Here is a 22,239-nt window from a genome sequence, read left to right on the forward strand (position 1 = left end):
CAAAGGCTCCCCCTTTGCTGGGGCAGATGCAGCTCATTCTTCAGTCGGCTGCCCAGCTGCTTTTGGCAGGGCTGGGAGGATGGGCTGGAGTGGGTACGAAATGGGAGTGGGCTCCTGGCTCTGCCAACAGCCCCCAGCACCCACCGTGCCCCGGGCTGGGGCTGGGGCTGGGGCTGGGGCTGGGACAGCCAGCCCAACACAAACCCCCATGGTGGGAGAAGAGGTGGGACTCCAGAACCTGTGCAGGGGCTGCTTTGCTGTGCAGACAAGGAAGGGCTGGGCTGCTCCACTGCCCTTGTTTGCTTTGGGGTCACCGTGATTTTGGGGGGCAGTGCAGGGGGGAAGACAGAAAGTGTGGGCTTCCCTCACCAGTGGGTAGGTTTTTCCTTGGCATGCAGGGGTTGGGCCTTCCTCAAGGCCCTGACAGAGATAAGAGTTTTTAGCGTTTTTATGGTTTTCCCTTTTTACATCTAACCTATTTTCAAGAATGTGTTGTTTGTTTTTGCAGAGGAAGCATTCCAGGTGGTCCAGTGTGGATGGGGAAGTGCTGGGGAGCAGCTGTGGCATGGATGGGCCGTGCCCTTGGAGAAGGCTTAGGCCATGGTTTGGGAGCAGCTTTCCTTCCAGCCGTGGCTGGAGTGAGGTGCGTCCCTGTGTGCTTGGCAGGGTGGGATCAGAGCTTTGGGGAGCTGGCAGCGAGCACAGGAGCATCCTGCTCTGGGCAGCTGCTGAGGGCTGGATGTGCCGTGGCTGGCTGCAGGCTGGGCACATGTCCTGCCCTCCTGCTCTGCTGCCAAAGGCAGCAGGGTTGGGCAGCTCTGGGCACAGCTCTGGGCACAGCCAGCATGGCCTGGGCACCGCAGGCCTTGGCAAAAGGCACAGGAGCCCTCAGCTGACGGGCGGTTTCTGCTTTCTCTCCTTGCAGCCGGACTCTGCAGGTGCTGAGGCTGCTCTGGGCTCTGCCAGGGCTCTGCTGGGCTCAGCCCTGGGCCCAGCTGGGCTGGCTCTGCCCTCACATTGCTCTGACAGCTCTGCATCAGACGAGCCCATTGCGAGCACAGCGCCTGAGCTTTCTGCTTTGGCAGGTGAGTGAGACTCTGCTGCAGGCCCAGAGATTGCAGCTGGAGACACACATCCAATTGGCAAGGACCCGAACTCTCCACAGTCCCGGCTGAACGCCTGGATCTGTACAGGGTGTTTTGTCTGTCCCATTCTTCCTTCTTGATTGGCTGGAATTGTGCAGTTGCACTTTGTTCCTCCTCTAGCAGTGCCACGAGTGGGCCAAAGCTGGCGAGTGGGCCGTGCTCCTGAGGCAGTGCAGTCTGCAGCTAATGGATGGAGAATTGCCCTTCTGCACTGCCAAACCAGACCAAAAAGTTGTCAGTGGGACTTTGTATCTCTAAGAAATTCCTGACAGTTCCAAAGGGAATGTGCAGCTCATTCCCAGGCTGAGAAGGAAGGTCATCTTCTAAAAGATTTGGGCTTTGAGAGAGTTTCCATTCCCAGTCCTGCTTGGAGCTGGAAGGGCACAGAGCAATTTCCGCTTGCTTTGAGCACAATTTCAAATACCAATGTTGGAAACAAAGCCCAAAATCTTTTAAAAGGCTGCTGAGATCAGTAAGATGGATCCATGCCATCAGCACATTTACAATGTAAATGACTGAGTTGTCTTTTTAAAAAGATCATTTACCTCTTAATGCAAATAATGTAACTTTGCATTTATGTTTTGGTTTTTTCACTGACATGTTCTGTTTTTTCACTAACACTTGGATTTTATTCTTATCGTTTACAATTTACCTAGTTTTTTTTTCTTTTTCTTTTTTTTCCCTTTCAGTAGAAAACATGTCCTGCAAAAGGAATGTCCTTTGCTCCTGGTTCCCGTGTGGAGCAGCTCCCTTCCTGCTGGCTGAGCTGCTCAGGCAGAGCCCGGCAGCTCCTGGCCCTGCAGGGCTGAGGCTTTTCCCTGTTGCTGGGCACAGACTGATGGAGCAGCACTGCTGAACATGGGCACACACAGAGGGACCAGCAGCAGCTGCCTTTGGCCACCTGAGGCTCCAAGGCCCAAACTCTGAGCAGCCAGGGCTGGAAGAGACTGGCAGGATCTGATCCCTGACTCTGGGCCAGGGCCGCACAAATGACCCCACAGCAGCAGCAGCAGCAGCAGCAGCAGCAGCAGCAGCAGATGGAGCTGACTTTGAGCACAGCCCCTGCCCCTCTTCCCTCCCGTGTGCAGCGGTGTCACAGCAGCCTGAGGCACCTGGGAGCCCCCAGTGCCAGCAGGGACTGGAGATGGCAGCCCTGGGCTCCTGGAGGCTGTGCAGGGAACGGAGCTGGGCACTCCCTGTCCATGGGGAGCTTCCAGATGGAAAAGGCTGCTGTTCCCAGGCAGCTGCAAGGGGACAGAAAGGAGCACTGGATCTGTGCTAGTGCCACAGTCCTGGGCAGCAGCCAGCGAGCCCTGGGGGAACAGAGGGCGCAGCAAGAGGGACAGAACCAGGCAAGGGCAGAGACTGGGAAGAGCTAGGCCTGGGAGCAGGAACAGCTGCTCCATTGCACTCTTGGAGAAAGCTCTTGGCTGCTTCAAAGCGCTGAAAGGCGTGAAGGGCAGAGAGGAGGCCACAGCAAACAATGCTCCTGTTTGCACAGCCTCCCCTCTCTGTGTCCCAGAAGGGATTGCATGGACTGGATTCGTCTGTACAAGTCGTCTCTTTCAGCATGAGCAGCTCAGCAGCAGGAGCTGACGCCTCAGGCCACAGGAGCTGGGCAAGAGGGAACTTTTGGAGCAAAGAAATGCTGCTAAAATAGCCCCAGCTGAATGCAGTGGATAGAATCATGGAATCAGAGAATCCTTTCTGTTGGAAAAGCCCTCTGAGCTCACCCAGTGCAGCCGCTCACCCAGCAGTGCCAAGCCCAGCACTAAACCACGTCCCTGAAGTGCCAAGGCCTGAACACCAGCCCTGAGTGAGGCCTGGACAGCAGGCCCTGAGCCAAAGGTGGCCTCTGGATGAACCTTCCAAGCAAAGGTTGTCTTTGTATCTGCTCCCTGATGAAATATGCATGGTCATTAGCAGTGTGATAGATGTAGCCACTCATTAGTGAAATATGTCTTGACCTTTGTGTATTTAGAAGCCAGACAAGGCCATGAAATCTGACATCTGGCCTTGTTTTAGGCTGTATGGTCAAAGTCAGCTCCCTTGGTTCCTCCTTGAGCCCTGGGCAGGCTTTGGGAGGGACCCAAGAGGAGGATGAAAGCAGATGTTGCCACACTAGCAGTGCTGTCAGTTTGTTCATTCAGCACTGTCAGAGCTGGGCCCTCTCCCAGCGGGGTTGGAGCCTCACCTGGGGCTGGAGGCACCTGCAGGAATTCCCAGTGCCCAGGAGTGGCTCTGCAGCCCTTGGCTGTGACAGCTTCCCCAGCTGCTGTGTGGGTCTGGGGGATGGTAAAGGCTGAGGGTAAATGCTGCTGGATCTTTCTTAATCACTGCAGGCAATCTTTGGTGGGGATGGTTGGGTGCATTGTTGAGCTGCTCCTTTTGTGATTCTTTGATGCTCTGAACTGCAGGAAATGACACTGATTCCTTCAGTTGGAGTCTGTGTCTTTGGTGCTGACCCTGCCCACTGGTAAAACAAAACTGGCACAGTCTGGCCAGATCCCAACAAAATGTCACTTGTTCAGTGTCAGTGTGAGGAATCAGTGCCATCAGAAATTCCCAGATGGGAAGCCCTTCCCTGGAGTTCCCTGCCTCTGCAGTGGGCTGAGGTCGGAGCCCCGTGGGAGCAGTGGGGCACTTGGGTAAAAGAAGATGCACCCCTGGATGGCTTCAAATGCACCCAAAAATTGCACATGGAAAAGGAAAAGACCTTGTGGGTTTGGGCAGACAAAGATGAATTTGTTGAGAGTACGTAGGAAACAGCACCTTCAGAAGAAACAATTATGGTTGGAATGCTCCCACATGGAGCAAGAGAAGAAGGTTTTAATCTTGAGCTCAGATGCATTTGTGCAAGTGAAATATCTACATACATAATAATTATATATGTATTTATAGTATAATAAGACCTCAATATATCTATTTATATATATTTATTTATGTCTGTATCTATCTATATTTCTATATAAATATCTATGTATAAAATTATATAATGATGTCAAATAGTGCTGACAATGCTAATTTGGTAGCTTTGGCTGCTCAGGGATGTAACACTAAATACCCTACAGAACAGGATTGGCCAGGACCCTAATGTCAGTGGTCAACTTTTTGAGATTATATGCATTAAAAAAGAGAGAAAGAGAGGAAATAGGCTATTTTTACAGGGTGTGCTGATACTGTGATGCAGAGTGCTTTGTCTGTTCCTGTGAAAAATACAGTGATTTTGCCTGCAGGGTTTTTCATGTACCACATTATGTACAAGCTGCAGGATTGGTTAAAAGGGTGAAGAGGCTGTTAAAAGAGCAGTTGGAAAAATGAGGAGATGGGAACCTTTGCCCATGGAGAACCCATCTCCCAGATGTGCTCCATGCCCTTTAACAATGGCCCACTGGGGAAATGGAAACCCCCTGGCTGTGCACGGCTGCCCCCAATTTGCAAATTCAACCATGGGCAGTGAGACTTGGGCTGCCTGGGAAATTGTTCTGGCTGTGATGGCCCCTGGCAGGGCCAGCCCAGAGGCTGCAGGGCTGGGCCTTCATGCATTGGAATTCATTAGGAAAAATTCAAAGCAAATGAGAGCTATCAGTACTGAAACAGGAATTCAGATTCCTCCAGGACACCTTGATTTGGTAACTGCTCCCTTGGAGCTTGGCCTTGCAAAGTGTTCCTGTCATGGCAGGAGGAAATGATGCAGAATATCAAGGAGAAATTACAGTAATTCTGTAAACAATAACAAACAAGATTGGATTTTTCAACCCCATGACAGGGTAGCACAATTATTGATCTTGCAATTTTAGGAACAATTGTGAAAAAAGGAGATCCACCTCCAGTCACCACCATTTGTGGAGATAAAGGGTTTGGATCCCGCAGCCCTAATAATGGAGCCAGAGTGTTGGTCCAGAGGCCAAACGGCCCTCCCGAGGCAGCTGAAGGAGCAGCTCCTAGGAAAGACAACTGTGAGTCCTGAACCCTGGGCAGGAACAATGGGAATGTGTCCCTGCAGCCAAGGATTCTGTGTGAGAACAAGTAAATCTGCCAGGATATTGTTTTACACATCCTGCCAGACCAGATCTCCCTGTTTGCCCCAAGGGCCCCTTTGGGTAATGCTCTGATCCACGGGGCTCCCTGTGAAGGCTGCTGTGACACTGAGGGACTTGCACAAGAATTCCATCCAGGAGCCTGGGACCCGGCCCCTTCCAGCCAGAGGGGAAAGGGCCCTCCAGGCCTTGTTAGCCACAGACAGCATGGTAAAGCTGAACAGCAAAGGGCCTCGGGGCATTATTCTGGAATTAAAATGGTGCCAGCTCCAGGGACAACAGAATTCTTGTTCCTAACTGGAATGAGATTGAAAAAAAAGAATGAAAGGCAGTGTCACTAAAGTACTCCTGATGTCTGTAAGGTGTACCTTGATAGTCAGCCAGAATCTTTGTCTGCCACAAACACCTCTAGTGTTTCACCAAGGGATTGGTCATCAAAATGTAATGATGGGTTATGATGGATTGCTGAGCTTTAATGATGATGTGCTTTGCTGAGCTTATCCTTTTGTAAATCTCTGCAGCTGTGCATGATATAAATGACACAATTCCTTAAGCTGGTGTCTGTGTCTTTGGTAGTGACCCTGCCCACTGATGAAACAGGGCCCCCTCTTGCCTAAATATTCCCTGGGAAGGCAAAAGCCCTCCCTCCAAAATTCCCCCTTCCTCCCTGTTCCCCCCCCTTCATACCCTGAGCACGATGTGCTCTGGTCTGGGGTATGCCTGGGGTCAGTTGGGCTCGCCTGTCCTGGCTGTGTCCCCTGCCCAGCTCCCCTGCAGTCCCAGCCCCTCCCCAGCGTGGCTGGACGAGGGGCAGGACAGGCCTTGGCTGTGCTGCAGCTCAGCAAGAACAAAACCATCTCTGCGTGCTCAGCCTTGTGCTCAGCACCCGGCCCAGCAGTGTCTCAGTGCCAGGAGCTGTGCCCTCAGTCCCTGCCAGGGATTTCCATGGCAGCTGCCAGGCCAGGTGACCCAGGTGTCCCCCCAGTTCCGGTTGCCATGGAAACAGTGCCCAGCCCTGCCCCTTTCTGTCTGGCTGGCCTTTGGCCCTGGCAGTGCCGGTGGCTGCTGGTTCCTGGTGCCTGAGCGGCCAGCGTGGCACAGGGCAGGTGGCCATGGCACAGCCCCCAGCAAGGGATCCCCTCTGGCTCTGGGCACTGACACCAGCCCTGAGCAAGGGCCCAGGGCAGCTTTGCATGGCCGCCAACCACCACAACGGGGCCGGTCATTGGTTGCCACGGCACCAAACCAAGGAACGGGTCCCCGTGGCCGTTGCCATGGCACCTGGTGGCACCAACGAGTGTCGCTGAAATTGTACCTGGAACAGCCCTGGCACCGCTTTGTCCCAGGGTTGCCATGGCAGCCGAGGACAGCAACAGCTCTGCAGGCAAGTGGCCATGGAACCTGGCTTCAGAAGTGGCTCCTTGGGTTGGTTTCCAAGGAAACCTGAACTGATGGGGGTTGCCATGGCACCTAGATGCAGCAGTGGGGTCATTGCAGTGTCCATGGCAACAGTCCCTTGCAATGGCACCACTGCATGTTGGGATGATGATCCACCCTCACAGCTGGCCCAGGGAAGGTCTGGAGTGCTCCTGGTGGCAGCTTGGGCTTGGCACACACTTGAGGAGGATATCTGCTTGCAATGGGGAAACTCAGGAGTTTTAGATTGCTTCAAAAATCAAAGAAGGAAAATCCCTCTTTGGCTGTGTGCAGCCACTTCTCCAAGCAAAGCAGGTCCCAGGTGAGTGAGGAGAGACACGATGGGCTTGGGGAATGTGGAGCAAGGTTGTCCACACTGGCTCAGAGCTCAAGGCACCGCTTCTCTGAGCAGGCCAGACCTCCTTAGGAGAGTCCCTGGATCAATATCAGTCACTGAATGCTGCAATCACCTCTTGTGTAATAGGAACAGCAATAAAAGACACCCTTTAAAATAGGACTACATATTTCCTGGAAGCTCTTTGAACTATTTGTCCATAACTGTCAAAGGAAAACCTCCTAATGAACTACACTGGAGCAGAGGGAAATCAAGGCAGAGCCAGCGTTTGTCAGGACTTGCTTGATCCTCATGAGCCTCACTGTGCATTTGGAGCTGAGCCCTTGAACCTCAGGGCCTGGGAGGAGATTGCACAAACCTTGCCATGAGTCAGAGGCAGAGGAAACACCCAAAGTGTCTCCAGGCATTCATGGCTCTCATGAGGTCCCTCTCCAACACAGGCTCCTCATGGACTCCTTGGAGGAGAGAATTGGTGGCCAGGATGGCACAAAAACCTCTCAGACACTCAGTGTGGAAAGGAAAATCCAAAGTACCTTCAACACCTTGAGTCTCAAAGCATTAATGAGCCCCATTTCGTGTCAGTACAAAGCTCTCCAGGGACTAATTAACGCAGATAATTGGGGCCATGATTGCACAAACCTCTCCCAGAGTCTGTATCCAAAGGGAAACACCAAGTACCTTAAAAGAACTGAAGTAACTTGAAGCATTAATGAGCCCCACTGGGTGGTGTTGCTGAGAAAGCCTCTGCAGGGACTAATTACAACACATAATTGGAGGCCATGACTGCACATAGCTCTCAGAGACTCCAAGGCAAAAGCAAAACCTAAAGTCCTTTGAAAAACCTGCAGTCCCTGGGAGCATTCAGGAGCCCCCAGGGCCATTTCTGAGCAAGGCTCCCCAGGGACTCCTTCCAGCAGATCCTTGAGGCCACTGGGATGTGGGCTAGGGGGGGATGCTGAGGGCAGGACAAGGGGCTGACAGTGCCCAGTCTGGCTGGGGCTGTGCCAGGAGGCCCCAGTTCCTCAGGACAAGGTGTCTCCTCCCAGCCCTTGGTGGCACAGACCCTGCTGCTGTGCCCCAGGGCACCAAGAACTGGCTTCTCTTTGTCCCCACCTGTCAGCACGGCCTGCAGATCTCTGCTCTGCCTGGGGCCGGGGGACACTTTCTCTGTCGTGTCCCTGACAGGGATCTATTCAAAGTACAAAAAACTTCAGTGTTTCAATAGAACTGAGTTCTTGAGGGTTCTTGAGGGTTCTGTGACATCACAGAGCAGCATGTGAGGCCACAGAGCAGTGTCTGCCATCATAGAGGGTGGCTCTGAGGCATCAGAGAGTGGGTTGTGACATCACCTGGTGGCTGTGTAACATCATAGAGGAGGCTGTGACATCACAGACCAGATTCTGACATCACAGGGTGACTTTGTGACATCAGTCTTCTGGGATGTCACAGCACTGCTGTATGAAATCACAGGGTGACATAGAGTTGGCTCTGTGATGTCACAGGGTCAGTGTGATATCACAGGGTCAGTGTGACATTGCAGGGGCTGTGTGACATCACAGGGGCTATGTGAGGTCACTGGGGAGGTCACTCTGCCCCAGCCCCCTCACAGCTCCCCCCAGAGCAGTCCAACCCTGCTCGTGCACAGCGGGGTCCCCTGTCCCCCCCGGGTCCCCCTGCCCCCGGCCCCGCAGCCTCCCACAGAGGATGTTCCACGAGATCGACCCCAGAGCCTGACACGGGGACGGGGGGCTGGGCCCTGGGGGTGGCACGGGGGGACAGGGACCCCCCGGCAGCGTCTCTGTGTCCCCCAGGGCCAGAGCCTGGGCCAGGGCTCCTTCACCCTGATACCAATGAGGCCTTGAGAGCACTGAAAAAATCCCCAGCAAGGGATCAGCAAAAACCAGATTTATTATTAAGTGACAGCAGCACAAAATTCCTTGGCAAGAGTCACTCTGCTCCTGACTGGGCACTTCAGGCACACCAAGGAAACAAAGCAACAACAAAACCAATCAGAATCCAGGCAATCAAACCAGAAATGAACCTAGAACTGTCCCTGTGTGTGTGTGTGTGACACAAGGACAGCAAGGGCAAGGATAAAAGGAACATGGCCTGAAAGCTTAACAGAGCTCAAACTTAACAGGACTTTACTAATACATTAACCTTAACTGATACTTTCAACCTCACAGTTTAGCAAAAGAGCAGAGTATAACAGCATGTAACCTAACTTAAACCTATGACTTCGCAATTTAACAGAGGAATAACACTTAACAATATTGAACTTAACATATACTAAAGGTAACCACTTAGCAAAAGAAAACCTCTCAGCAGCATTTAACTTCATTTAGGCCTTGTGATTTAACCTTCCCTACAGGCCTGACTCAGCTATCCAAGGCACTCCAACCCCTCAGAGAGCAGCATTTCTGCTGCATTTCCCCAGCACAGGCACTCCTGTGTGCACACAGACACCAAGAGTCAGTGCAAGGCACATGGGAGAAATTCCCCTGAGGGCAGGGAATGCTCACTGTGGATCTTTGGTATCTCCCCAGCGGGCAAAGGGCTGAGCCTGGAGGAGTGGGGGGATCAGCCCAGGCTGCAACGTTGCTGGGGATCCCCGAGTGCAGCAAACGGGAGAGTTCCCAGCTGGGAGAGGCCCCACTCAGAGGGAGTCGCTGGCCCAGGAGAGCTCCAAGGGCTCCTTTTGGAGCGCTGTTTGCAGGGCCCCAAGAGAGGGGCTTCAGTCCCAGCAATGGCTCATCCTGGCCGCACTTGGCACCAACAGCTTTCTTTGGCAATGTGAGAACAGCGATGTTGTGCCACTGAGGGAACAAAAACAGTTCCCAAGGCTGCTCCTCCAGAAACCAGGAGCTGGTTGGGCAGCAGCAGTGCCTGGAGCAGACAGTGTTTGTGATGAGCTGCAGAGGAGCTGAGCCCAGGGGCTGTTGGCCAAGGCCGAGGCCCAAGGAGCATTTATCAGCTGGCAGGGCGGCCTGAGAAGGGGAGGGGGGAATGCAGCAGCGCAGGGCCCATGGAACCAAGGGACCATTGTGACACGGTGGGGCCCTGTGAGACTAAGGGACCATTGTGACACTGTGGGGCCTCATGGAATCATGGAGACCACTGTGACATTGCTGGGCCTCATGGAACCAAGGGAATTGTAGTGATCCTGTGTGGCTCCATGAATGTAGGGATCATTGTGACACTGGCAGGCCCCATCAAACCAATGGGTCCACTGTGACTCTGTGGAGCCTCATGGAACCAGTGAGACAATTGTGACCCTGGGGTTCCTTACAGAACCAAGAGGACCATTGTGATACTGTGGGGCCTTGTGAAACCAAGAGGCATTTGTGACACTGCAGGGCTACATGGAACGAACCATTGTGACATTGTGGGGCCTCATGTCATAATTGGTCCATTGTGACACTGTTGACCCAAAGGAGAACATTGTGATGCTAGAAACTCCCAGGGTCCAAAGGGCCATTGTGACATTTCAGGGCTCATGGAACAGAGGAGTCACGTGATATTGTGGGGCCTGGAGAGCTACGGAGACCATTGTGACACTGCAAAGCCTCATGGATTAGTTGGGGCCATTGTGACACCACTGGGCCTTATGAAACCTAGGGACCACTGTGACAATGCTGGACTTCATTGAACCAAGGGTCCACTGTGACACTGCAGGTCTTCTTGTAAACAATAGGCGATTGTGCCTGACTGGTCCAGCTGACCTTGGCACATTGAGAGTCTACTCATCTGCTATTGAAATACTGGGGCTCTGTGCTTTCCTTCTCATGGAAAAGAACTGGCCTTCTCCTCCAGACACCCATGGCCAGAATTGGGATTTCACCTCCAAAATTCCATATATCCAGAGATTGTTCCAATAGGAAGATTGTCAGGAAAAATCTGGCTGGTAATGGTTTCACAAGGGTCACCTTTCATCTGTCCCCAAAACTCTGGGGAAGTCTCTGTGCTTTCCTTCCTTTGGGAAAGAACTGTCCTTCTAGTCCAGGTGCCCATGTCCAAGATTGGGATTTCACCTCCAACATTCCCTGTTGTGAGAGACTGGAGATTGTTGGCTGAAAACATTTTGTCAGGGGCGGGGGGGGAGGAAGGGGCAGGTCCAGCCCTGCCCTGTCCTGGAACCCCAGCCCTGCCCTGCCCTGGAACCCCCAATCCCCCCAGAGCCTCTATCCCAGCCCAGCAGTGTCTGCCAGTCCCTGGCACAGCACAGGCAATGCTCCACAGCCACCTCCGCAGCCCTAGCCCAGCTCCTGAGGGACCAAATGAGCCCAAGTCCCACCTGGGGGAAGGGCCAAGAAAGACCAAGGGGTATTTAAGGCTGATCACAAGGCAAGCACACATCTTGACATTACCTCCTCTTGGAATTTCCATCTGAAATGTGCTGGAATCCAGGAGTTGGTACCTCTGTTTGTGCTCCTCTGTTTTTTTTGCCTTTCCCTCTTTCTGTCATTTGCTTTTATTTCTGTCCTTTTGTAAATTTGAGTAATGTAAAATTCAAGTAGCTTAGAGTTTGTGAAGTTGAATGGGCCAAGTCAGTGCTTTAAGAAGTGTTCTGTGTTGCTTGAATGTAGTTTTAAACCAGTTGCTAACATTTCTCTCATTTTGTAAAGTTGCCAGCAAAGTCTGTTTTGTTGTTTTGGGGTCCTGAAAATCTCTTGCTGATATTTCTCCAGTACATCCTACTCAGAGGACACAAACAATTGTAATTCCTTTTAAATGTCTCTTTGAGAGAGTTTTTTGGGGAATGGGAGTCAGGGCTTGTGTGTCCTGCTTGGCACAGCCCAGGCAGGGCTTTCCCAGCCACATTCCACACTCCATTTCCCAGCTGGAGCCGCTGGTGCCTCTGAGTTGTGCTGCCCCAGCCCCAGGGACGCTCTCCTTGTCTGCCCATTCCCCCACGGTCTCTGGGCAGGGATGGCCTCAGTGGGGGCTGCTGACATCCTCAGCAACTTGGAGGCTGCTGCTGAATATTCCTGCTCCAGAGGCTTGTTCAGCCTTCAGCTCTTGAGTGCAGGAATTCAGTGTCCCAGGGTTCATTAACATTCAGAACACCTTAACAAGCCAAGCCTCTGGGAATAATTTGATTTTAATTTTCAAATCTTTTGTGGTTAATTAGATGAATTCCAGTAGTGTATTCAAGGTGAATAGATTCTATTTAAAAAGACAGTGAGAAAAGGTTACTTAGGCCAAATTTAGAGGTTTTTTCCCTGTCAATTTATTGATACGTGCTATCTCCAGCTGACACTGAATCCAAGTACCTCCTCATGCAGTTTGAATAGATAGGAAAAGCAAGACCCTTCATGGCTGACAATCAATCAGACTCTGTCCCTACCCCTACCCCACCATTTCCCCATCCAAGCCCTGGCACTCAGAGCAGCCTTGTGCAAATCTGAGCTCCCTCCAGCTCAGGCTGCACCTGCAGCTTTCAGCTCCTTGGCTCCAACTCCCACCTGCTTTCCTTGGAGAAGGAGCTGCCTGAGACACAGAGGGATGTACATTTATTTTTAGCCAACAAAGCCAAGGGAAGGCACAGCTCCATCAAATGCAAAAGTCATTCCTCTGCTGGATATTGAATCCACTTTCCACAGCAGAAAGCCTCAGAGCAATAGAAAACACCTTCTGTGCCCAGCACAGATCCCAAGGTCCCCCCATACCCTCCCTGCCCCGATTCTGCCCAGATTTGCTCTTTGCATACACAAGTCACAGGCTGAAGTCAGGAGCTCCCTCCATGTCCAGAGGGAGGAAAAAAGTGAAAGGCAATGAAGATTTCTCCTGTGCAGAGCCCCTGCAGTGGGAACCATAACTTATCAGGTTTGTGTCCTTTGGGCTCAGGGCCTGGTGACATTCAGAGGCACAGAAGGGTTTCTTGCCTAAAAACACAATTTGAACAGGATACAGTTGAACATTGCAGCAGAGTTCTCCATGATGTCCCAGCAGCATCTGACATGTCCACCATCCCCAAGGGATTTCTGTACAGGAACCGTTTTAGACAAAGACATAAGAAAAGGCAGTTCTGTGATAGATATAAACATAAGAAAGATGTTGAATATTGATACATTTATTTGCACTTCGGAATGATTGGGCAACTTCCTCCAGCTCAAAGCATGAAGCCAGTCAGTTGAGAGGCACTTGAATGACCAGAGATCATCTGGAGAAGGAAATCTGGGAGCAACGGGAAGCATAAATATCCAGCTCGTCTAGTGAAGACATGTCCTTAGACATGGCCATTTCAATAGGAGAGCTTGAAACCCCAAATGGAAAAGAGAGATTTGTATAATAGAATGAATACTGGTGACACCAGTAGAAGGCAAGATCAGTATTTCTTCTCCTGCCATCTGTACACCTCCAGGAAAACCCTGTTCCTGCTGGGAAAACTTTGCCATTTCTTAACAGCACTCAAATGACTCAGATGATAAAGTTTTGCCTGTATATGATGAAACTAACAGGTATTAAAACCTGTGCCCCTTTCCAGGCAGACATCAGCTGTGTGCCCATGAAAAGGCAGGGCCACTTGTGCCCTGAGGTACCCAGCTGGGATTGGATCTCTCTGAGAGCACCTGAGGGAGAGCAGAGCACCTTGCAAGCTGCAGGTCCCTGACAGCCCCTCAGGGCTCCTGTCCCATTCACATCTGCTCTGCTCCCGTCTGAAACAGGGCCCAGCATGGTGCCGGGATCATCAGAGAGCTGAGGTGCGTGCTGGAATTCAATGTCCTCCCCATCCCACAGCAGCCCTGCATTTCCCTCCTGCAGCCTTGGTCTCCAGCACAGCCATGGAGGCTCTTTGGGCTCTGGACTGTTGCTGCAGCCCCCAAGGGCAGCTGAGCTCTGCCTTTGGCACAGTCAGGCCTGGCCAGCGCAGGCCATGCTCAGCAATTGCTTGTGTGTGCCTGGCCTTGCTGTCAGCCCCGACAGCGGCTGCGTGGCCCCTGTGTGGCCCTGTGCTGGCCCAGCCATGGTGGCCCAGCCCCTGTGCAGGCCCAGCCCAGGCCAGGAGCATTGCGGCTGGGAACGGCCCCTGTGCCATGGTGCCCACAGCAGCCTTGGGGCTCTGTGCCCCATGGCCTCCCTGCTGGGCAGCCTCTGCCAGCTCCTGCAGAGCCCCTGGCACCTGTGAGCCTGCACAGACAGCCCTGCCCTAGGCTCTGCCGGCCTCTGGGCCAGCAGAGAGGCCGGCCAGGGCAGGCCATGGCCGGGAACAGGCCCTGAGCCCCGCAGGAGGATGGAGCTGGGCCACAGCCAAACTCAGCCCAGGCCAAAGCTGGGCTCAGCAGCCAGGGCTGCCAATGCATGGGCACAGAGGCTGGCACTGACAAATGTCCTGGGCCCCCTCCCTGCTCTGTCCATGCCACCAAGGACACAGAGCAGCCTCCTCTCTGGGCCACTTGCCTGTTTGCAATGCCTTGCACAGGCGCTGGCCCTGCCCCACAAGGCCTGGCCTGAGTCCTGCCCCTGCACGCTCAGCCAGGCTGAGATGGACACTGATGGGTTCTGGGCCAGGCTCTCTGAGCCCAGCCCAGCTCCCTGCAAGCTCTGCCAGCTGCCCTGAGCTCTGGGCAGCACCAAGGGCCTCTCCCCAGCCCAGCCCAGCCGGCTCTGGCCCCACAGCTCTGCTCAGGCCAGGCTGCTCTGGGCCCTGGCCCCACGGCCTCAGCCCCTGGCAAGGGCACAGCAGCAGCTGCAGCTGCCACAGGATTCAGCCCCACCATGGGGGAAGGTGCTTGGTCAAGGCCAAAGGAGGCTCCCTGGCTGCTCTGCTCCCCTCAGGCTGAGGTGCTGAGAGCTCTGCAGCCCCTGCTGCCATCCCATGTGCCCAGGGCAGCACAAGAGCCCCGGCCTTGGGGCCCTCAAGAGCTGCTCCTGCTCCAGGCCCAGGGCCCATGCCAAAGCTCGGGCAGCCACAAAGCTGTGCCTATTTCTGTTCATTGCTGCTCTGATGGGAATGGGTTCTCAGCCACTTGGAGTTTGATGATGAATTTTCCTACTGCAGAGGCCTCTTCTTTCTTGAGCTCTTCAGTTCAGGAGTTCACGGGAAAAGGCTCATAAACATTTGTTCACAACGCCTGAACAAGAAAAGCCCCAGGGAATATTCTAGATTTTCAATTCTTTCGTGGTTAATAAGACACATTTCTGAAGTGTATTCAAACTGAATAAACTATATTGGAAACAATGAAGAGAGAATTGATTTATCCTGTTAAGTTTTCTGTTCCTGTTTATAGACCGATATCAGTAATGTCCAATTGATATTGACCCCCAGCACCTTCTAATGCAGTCTGAATAAATATTAAAATCAAGAGCTTTAAAGCTGACAATCAGTAACGCTTTGTCCCCCCCACTTACCCACTATTTCCCCCATCCAAACCCTGGGAATCCTATGGATCAGGAAAAAGTGAGTCACCATCCCTGGAGGTGTTTAAGGAAAGACTGGATGTGGCACCCAGTGCTACGGTCTGGGTGATAAGGTGATGTTACGTTCCAGGTTGGACTGGATGCTCTCCAAGGTCCTTTGCAGCCTGGTTGATTCTGTGATTATTGTGACACTGCAGGGCCCTGGGGAAGCAAGGGGCCATTGTGACACTAAGCAAGGGGCCTGGTGGCACTAAGGGGACAATGGTGACACTGTGTGTGACATGGCAGCACAGATCCAAGGGGCCATTGTGACACTGTGGGGCTGAATGGAAGCAAGGAGTCCATTGTGGCAGTCTGGGTCCTGCTGGAACCACAGAGGCCACTGTGACCCTGCATGGCCTTGTGGAACCAAGGGGCCATCGTGCCACTGTGGAACCAAGGAGAGTGTCCAGGGACAGCCTGGAAACAATGGAATCGAGGGGCCACTGCACCATTGCAGGGACTCTGGGAACTGAGGGAACAATTGTGACACTGTGGTGCCCCGTAGAACCAAGGGTCTCTGGTGACACTGCAGGATCTTGTGTCATCAGGGCTTCCATTGTGGCGCTGCAGCACCAAGGAATTCATTGTGGCACTCTGAGGCCTCATGGAACCAAGAAGCCTCTGTGACCCTGCAGGGCCTTGTGGAACCATGCAGAGCATTGTGACAGAGCAGAACCTGGTGTCATGATGGGCCCATTGTGACACTGCAGGGCCCCGCGGAACCAAGTGGCCAATGCTGCTCCTCAGGGACTCCTGGAATGAAGGAAAGATGTTTGACAGCATGGTGGCCCTTCGGACCAAGAGGCCATTGTGACACTGTGGAACCAAGGAGAGTATTGCTGCACTCAGACACCCCATGGAACCAAGGATCCATTGTGACACTGCAGGACATTGGGGGCCATAGTGGCATTGTGACACTGCGGGGGCCCAAAGATCCAAGGGAATTTGTGACACCAAGGGGTCCTATGGAACCAAAGGGACATTGTGACACTGGGAGGCCTCATGGAATCATGGAGACCATTGGGACACTCTGGGGCCTCATGGAACCGTGGTGACACCAAGTTCTATGGGAGTGTTGATGTGCTGGAGGGTAGGAGGGCTCGTCACAGGGCTCTGGAAAGGCTGGATCCAGGGCCCAAATACAACAACGTGAGGTTTAAGAAGTCCAAGTGCTGGGTCCTGCACTTTGGGCACAACAACACCTGCAGCACTACAGGCTGGGGACAGAGTGGCTGGAGAGCAGCCAGGCAGAAAGGGACCTGCAGGGACTGATGGACAGCAGGCTGGACATGAGGCAGCAGTGTGCCCAGGTGGGCAAGAAGGCCAATGGCTCCTGGGCTGGATCAGGAATGGTGTGGCCAGCAGGAGCAGAGCACGGATTCTTCCCCTGTGCTGGGCACTGGTTGGGCAGCACCTCGAGTGCTGTGTCCAGTTTAGAGCCCCCCAATTTAGGAAGGACATGGAGGAGCTGGAGTGTGTCCAGAGAAGGGCAGCAAGGCTGGAGAGAGGTCTGGAACACAAGTGCTGTGAGGAGCAGCTGAGGGAGCAGCTGGAGTTGTTTCTCCTGGAGAAGAGAAGACTCAGGGAGACAAGGCGGTGTCAGGGCACAGGTTGGACTTGATGATCTCCATGGCCTGTTCCACCCTTGCTGATTCTGGGATTCTCTGAAACCACCCTTGGAGCAGTTGCAGGATGTGCCCTGGGCCTCCTCTTCAGGAGCTCCAGCAGCCCAGGTCCCTCAGCTTCTCCTCACAGCCCCAAAGCCCATCCTGTCAGTCCTGCAGAGCCTCTGCAGCTCCTCCTCACTGCCCAGAACAGGGAGCCCCAGAGCCAGACACAGCAGTCCAGATGTGCCCCCCTGGCCTGGGGTGCCTCTGGCAAGGGAGCAGCAGGAAGCACTGCAGGAGCCTGCAGACAATTCCTGCGGCACTTGTAGGATGATCCTGCTCCCCAAGGGACGTTCCCATGGTGCCAAGTCAGGAACTGCAATGGGGAGTGGGGCCAGAGAGGAAAGGGCAAACAGGGATGGGCTGTTTGCAGGGCAGGGAACAGGGGTGGGCAAGAAGAAGAAATTTGTAGCAGGAAGAGTAAAGAAAGCCAAGGTGAAGCCAAGGAAATGCTCAGGGCAGTTTGGGGTTGACTGCCACGCAGCCCTGGCTCTGAGCAACAGCGTCTGCAGTGGGACAGGAGATTCCCAGCTGATGGGAACAAACTTTCTGGCTGACTGCAGAGGCCACGACAAAGCTGAGTGGTTTCCCTGGTGTCCCCCAGCCCTTGCTGGCTCCAGGGGCTGATGGCATTTGTGCCCCCTCAGGTTCATGTCCCCACACCAACAGCATGGGGGTGCTCTCCCTGCTGTGTGCAATGCAAACAGGGGCTGCTGAGCCAGTGCTGCCGTGTCTGTGCCTGCAAGGATGGGGCACCTGTGTGAGCTGGGGGAGAGGCCAGGGCTGCAGAGGGGGGATGTTGTTGACAGCTCCATGAGGACGCTCTGGGATGCTGCCCTGGGCTGTCCAGCACACTGGGGATGGATCAGCCCCTGCTCTGCTGCTCCTTCTCGTCTCGCCCAGGGCCCTTGCAGAGCCCCAGCCATGCTGTTTGCCCCCAGCCTGCCCACGGCCAGCCTGGGGCTGCTCACGGGGGTTTTCTGTGCTGAGCATTGGCCTGGGGCGTGTTCTTGAGAGAGCCTGGGCAAGGAGCCTGGAGCCCCCATGGCCTGGCCTGAGGTGTCAGCGCTGCCCCAGCAGTGCCCATGGCCTGTCCCTGCTGCAGCCCCGGCACTGCCACCCCCAGGGCTGTGCCCGGCCCCGAGAGCACTCAGGCCCTGCAGCAACACCAGGGCCACCAGGGCAGTGGGGCAGGGCCACGGCAGCAGCACTGGCAACACCAAGTGCTGCTGCTGCTGGGCACAGCTGCTAGGCCAGCACTGATCTGCCCCAGCTCTGCACACAGACATTGCTGCTGCAGCTCCAGAGAAGGAAGAAAAAGGGCATCTCTGCAGAAAACTCTGCTGGGACATCCTTTAGTTCCTTTAAATGCACCGGGGGGGGCAGCCCCTCATTGACACAGTCTGTGTCCACAGGGAAGGTGGAGAGAAACAAAATGAGAAATGGCACAAATAATGAACTTTTTCTATTGAAAAGATATAGTAAGTAAAACAAAGAAAAAGAAACTACAATGAAACAAAATAGATCAAAGATTACTTTTATTCCACATAATTGGCAGGATCGGGCAAGTATTTTAATGTTTCTGAAACCATCCAGTCATCAGTGTTCACACTTCAGCCTTCAGCTCCTGGTTCCTCAGGCTGTAGATGAGGGGGTTCAGGGCTGGCGGCACCACTGAGTACAGAATTGACAGAGCCAGATCCAGGGATTGGGAGGAGATGGAGGGGGGCTTCAGGTAGGCAAATGTTGCAGTGCTGATGAATAGGGAGACCACAGCCATGTGAGGGAAGCAGGTGGAAAAGGCTTTGTACCGTCCCTGCTCAGAGGGGATCCTCAGCACAGCCCTGAAGATCTGCACATAGGAGAAAACAATGAACACAAAACAAACAAACATCAAACAACCGCTAACAGCAAGAAGCCCAAGTTCCCTGAGTTTGGAGTGGGAGCAGGAGAGCTTGAGGATCTGTGGGATTTCACAGAAGAACTGTCCCAGGGCATTGCCATGGCACAGGGGCAGAGAAAATGTATTGGCCATGTGCAGCAGTGAATAGAGAAAGGCACTGTCCCAGGCAGCTGCTGCCATGTGGGCACAAGCTCTGCTGCCCAGGAGGGTCCCGTAGTGCAGGGGTTTGCAGATGGACACGTAGAGGTCGTAGCACATGACGGTCAGGAGGGAAAACTCTGTTTCAAGAAAGAAGATTAGTAGAAATAGCTGAGCAGCACATCCAGTGTAGGAGATTTTCCTGATGTCCCAGAGGGAATTGTGCATGGCTTTGGGGACAGTGGTTCAGATCATGCCCAGGTCAGTGAGGGCCAGGTTGAACAGGAAGAAGAACATGGGCGTGTGCAGGTGGTGGCCACAGGCTACGGTGCTGATGATGAGGCCGTTGCCCATGAGGGCAGCCAGGGAGATGCCCAGCAAGAGGCAGAAGTGCAGGAGCTGCAGCTGCCGCATGTCTGCCAATGCCAGCAGGACGAAGTGGCTGATGGAGCTGCTGTTGGACATTTCCTGTGATGCCTTAGCATAGGGATCTTTAAAAAAAATCATGGAATAATTGGTTTTGGAGAGGACTTAAAATATTCCAGCACAGCTTGGGGGCACTTTTCCCCCACTGCCTGCCCAGGGCTCTGCTGCCTGGAGCTGTCCCTGCCAGCAGCTGCTTCCCTGTGCCCAGGGCTGGGCCCTGCCAGTGCTGCCAGAGCCCAGCCCAGCCCTGGGGGCTCAGCTCTGCCCTGCAGACCCTTCCCAGCTCAGGCACTTCCTAGGGACAGCTCTGCTCTACAGGCTCTGATGGCAACATCACAGCAACCCTGAGGAGGCTGGAAAAGTGACACTGATGCTGCCTCTAAGGGGTCCTGTGATTATTTCTGCATTGCCTGGTTTATTAACATCTGAGAGAAAATATTTTGATTTTTCTCAGCATGAAGTGAGAGATGAATACCTATGGGCAATTTCCTATCATGGCAACCCAGAGTAGTAGAATAAAAAAGCAGGATTTTCCCTTTTATGCAGCCCCTGCCTTGCTGTGCTTCCTGTATAATCTACTTGGAAATGTTATGGAGTTAAATGTCAGGCTGGGAGCAGTCCTGAACAACGCATCATCCTCACCACACAAGGAGAACACTTCCAAGCCTTACCAGCTGTCTCCTTCCACCCGGATCTTGTCCCCCAGTGCTGGGAGCAGCTGCCAGGGCTGGCTCAGAGCTGTCCCTGGCAGGCAGCTGACTCCTTGCCCCAGCACAGCACCCTGGGCTGCAGGACCCTGCTCTGCATGACAGCCCTGGGCACCCCTGGCTGCTCTGCAGAAGAGACAATCAGAGAATGTACTCACAGAGTCTGTAGGCATTAGGATGTTCCAGCTTTAGGAGATGGCTCCCGGAGCTGCAGCTGTTTTCTCCTGCAGCCAGAGGTTCCTGTGCCAAGGGCTAGCAGTGATTTTGCCCCAGGCACTTCTCAGCACCTTCCCATCCCTGACTGATTGAAGCTCTCTGTGCCTCTGTGCTGTGCCCAGGGTGGCTGCAGGCAGTGCCCCAGCCAGGCTGGGCTGGCAGAAGAGCTGCTCATCAAGAAAATGTGCTTTTGAATCTCTTCTTGGTTATCAGGAGCTGCCGCTGTGCCTGGAGCCCAGCCCAGCTCAGCAGCACAGACACAGCACAAGGATTTTAATGAGCCTCTGGGGCTTTGTGTTCAGGCCCTGAACATCAGTCCCTGAGAGGGAGCTGAAGAAACCTCTCCAGAACTCCAAGTCAGAATCCAACTCCAAAATTTCTTGGACTTTTAATGGGTCCCACTGAAGAGCATGACTGAGAAAGTGTCCCCAGGCCCTAGGCTGAGCAGAGAACTAGAGACAGTGATGACAGGTAGGGACAAAGAGAAGGCAAGTCTTGGTGTCCTGGGGCACAGCAGGGTCTGTGCCAACAAGGGCTGTGAGGAGACACCTTGTCCTCAGGCACTAGGACCTCCTGGCACAGCCCCAGCAAGGCTGGGCACTGTCAGCCCCTTGTCCTGCCCTCAGCATCCCCCCCTAGCCCACATCCCATTGGCCTCAAGGATCTGCTGGAAGGAGTCCCTGGGGAGCCTTGCTCAGCAATTGGCCCTGGGGGCTCCTGAATGCTTCCAGGGACTGCAGGTTTTTCAAAGGACTTTGGCTTTGGCTTTTGCCTTTGAGTCTCTGAGAGGTTTGTGCAATCATGGCCTCCAATTTTCTGCTGTAATTAGTCCCTTGGGAGGCTTTGTCAGTAACAACAATCAGTGGGGCTCATTAATGCTTTCAGATACTCGAAGTTTTTTAAGGTACTTTGGATTTTCCTTTCCACACTGAGTGTCCAAGCAGTTTTTGTGCCATCCTGGCTTCCAATTCTCTCCTCCAAGGAGTCCATGAGGAGCTTGTGTTGGGGATTGACCTCAGTGGGACCCATCAATTCCTCAAGACACTTTGGGGTTTTCTTCCAACTCTGACTCCAGGAAAGGTTTGTGAAATCTACTCTCAGGCCCTGAGCTTCAAGGGTTTAGCTCCAAATGCTCATTAGGGTCAAGCAATTTCTGACAAACCATGGATCTGCCTTTATTTCCCTCTGGTCTAGTTCAGTTCAGCAAGAAGTTTTCCTTTTACAGTTATGGGGAATATTTCAAAGAGCTTCTATGAAATAGGCAATTCTTTTTTAAAGAGTGTATTTTATTGCTGTAAAGAAGATGTGATTGCAGCATTCTTAATTGATATTGATGTAGGGCCGCTCCTAAGGAGGTCTGGCCAGGTCAGTGAAGTTGTACCTTGGAGCTGACTCAGTGTAGATAACCTTGCCTCACATTCCCAAACCCCATGTGAGAAACTATTTTTACTTTCAAGAATTTAAATGCTTTATTAAGGCCTTTTCAAAATACAACAGAAGACTGAATAAAGAAAAGAATACAGCGCTGGGAGCAGAGAATTCAGTCATCATGTGCTTATCTACAAAATGGATGTTCTGTCCTTTATACCTCTAGCCCCTCCCAAAGTCTTGTCAATCGACTCCTTCTCTGTCCAGTGGTGGAGATCACTGTCTTACACCTTGATTGGAGCTCAGGTGCTGCCATAGTAACAAGCCCACCCTCCCAAATGCCCCATCTACTGAGGCCATCCTGTGATAACAATGCAATGGGGAGGGGACGGATAACTATACATCTACAAAACTTCTCTTAACATATATTTAATATTCACCCCTTAATTGTGAGA

Source organism: Melozone crissalis, unplaced genomic scaffold (genome assembly GCF_028551555.1).
Source record: "Melozone crissalis strain CALT ecotype California unplaced genomic scaffold, PUWL_Pcris_2 ptg000010l_1, whole genome shotgun sequence".
NCBI classification, from domain to species: Eukaryota; Metazoa; Chordata; class Aves; order Passeriformes; family Passerellidae; genus Melozone; species Melozone crissalis.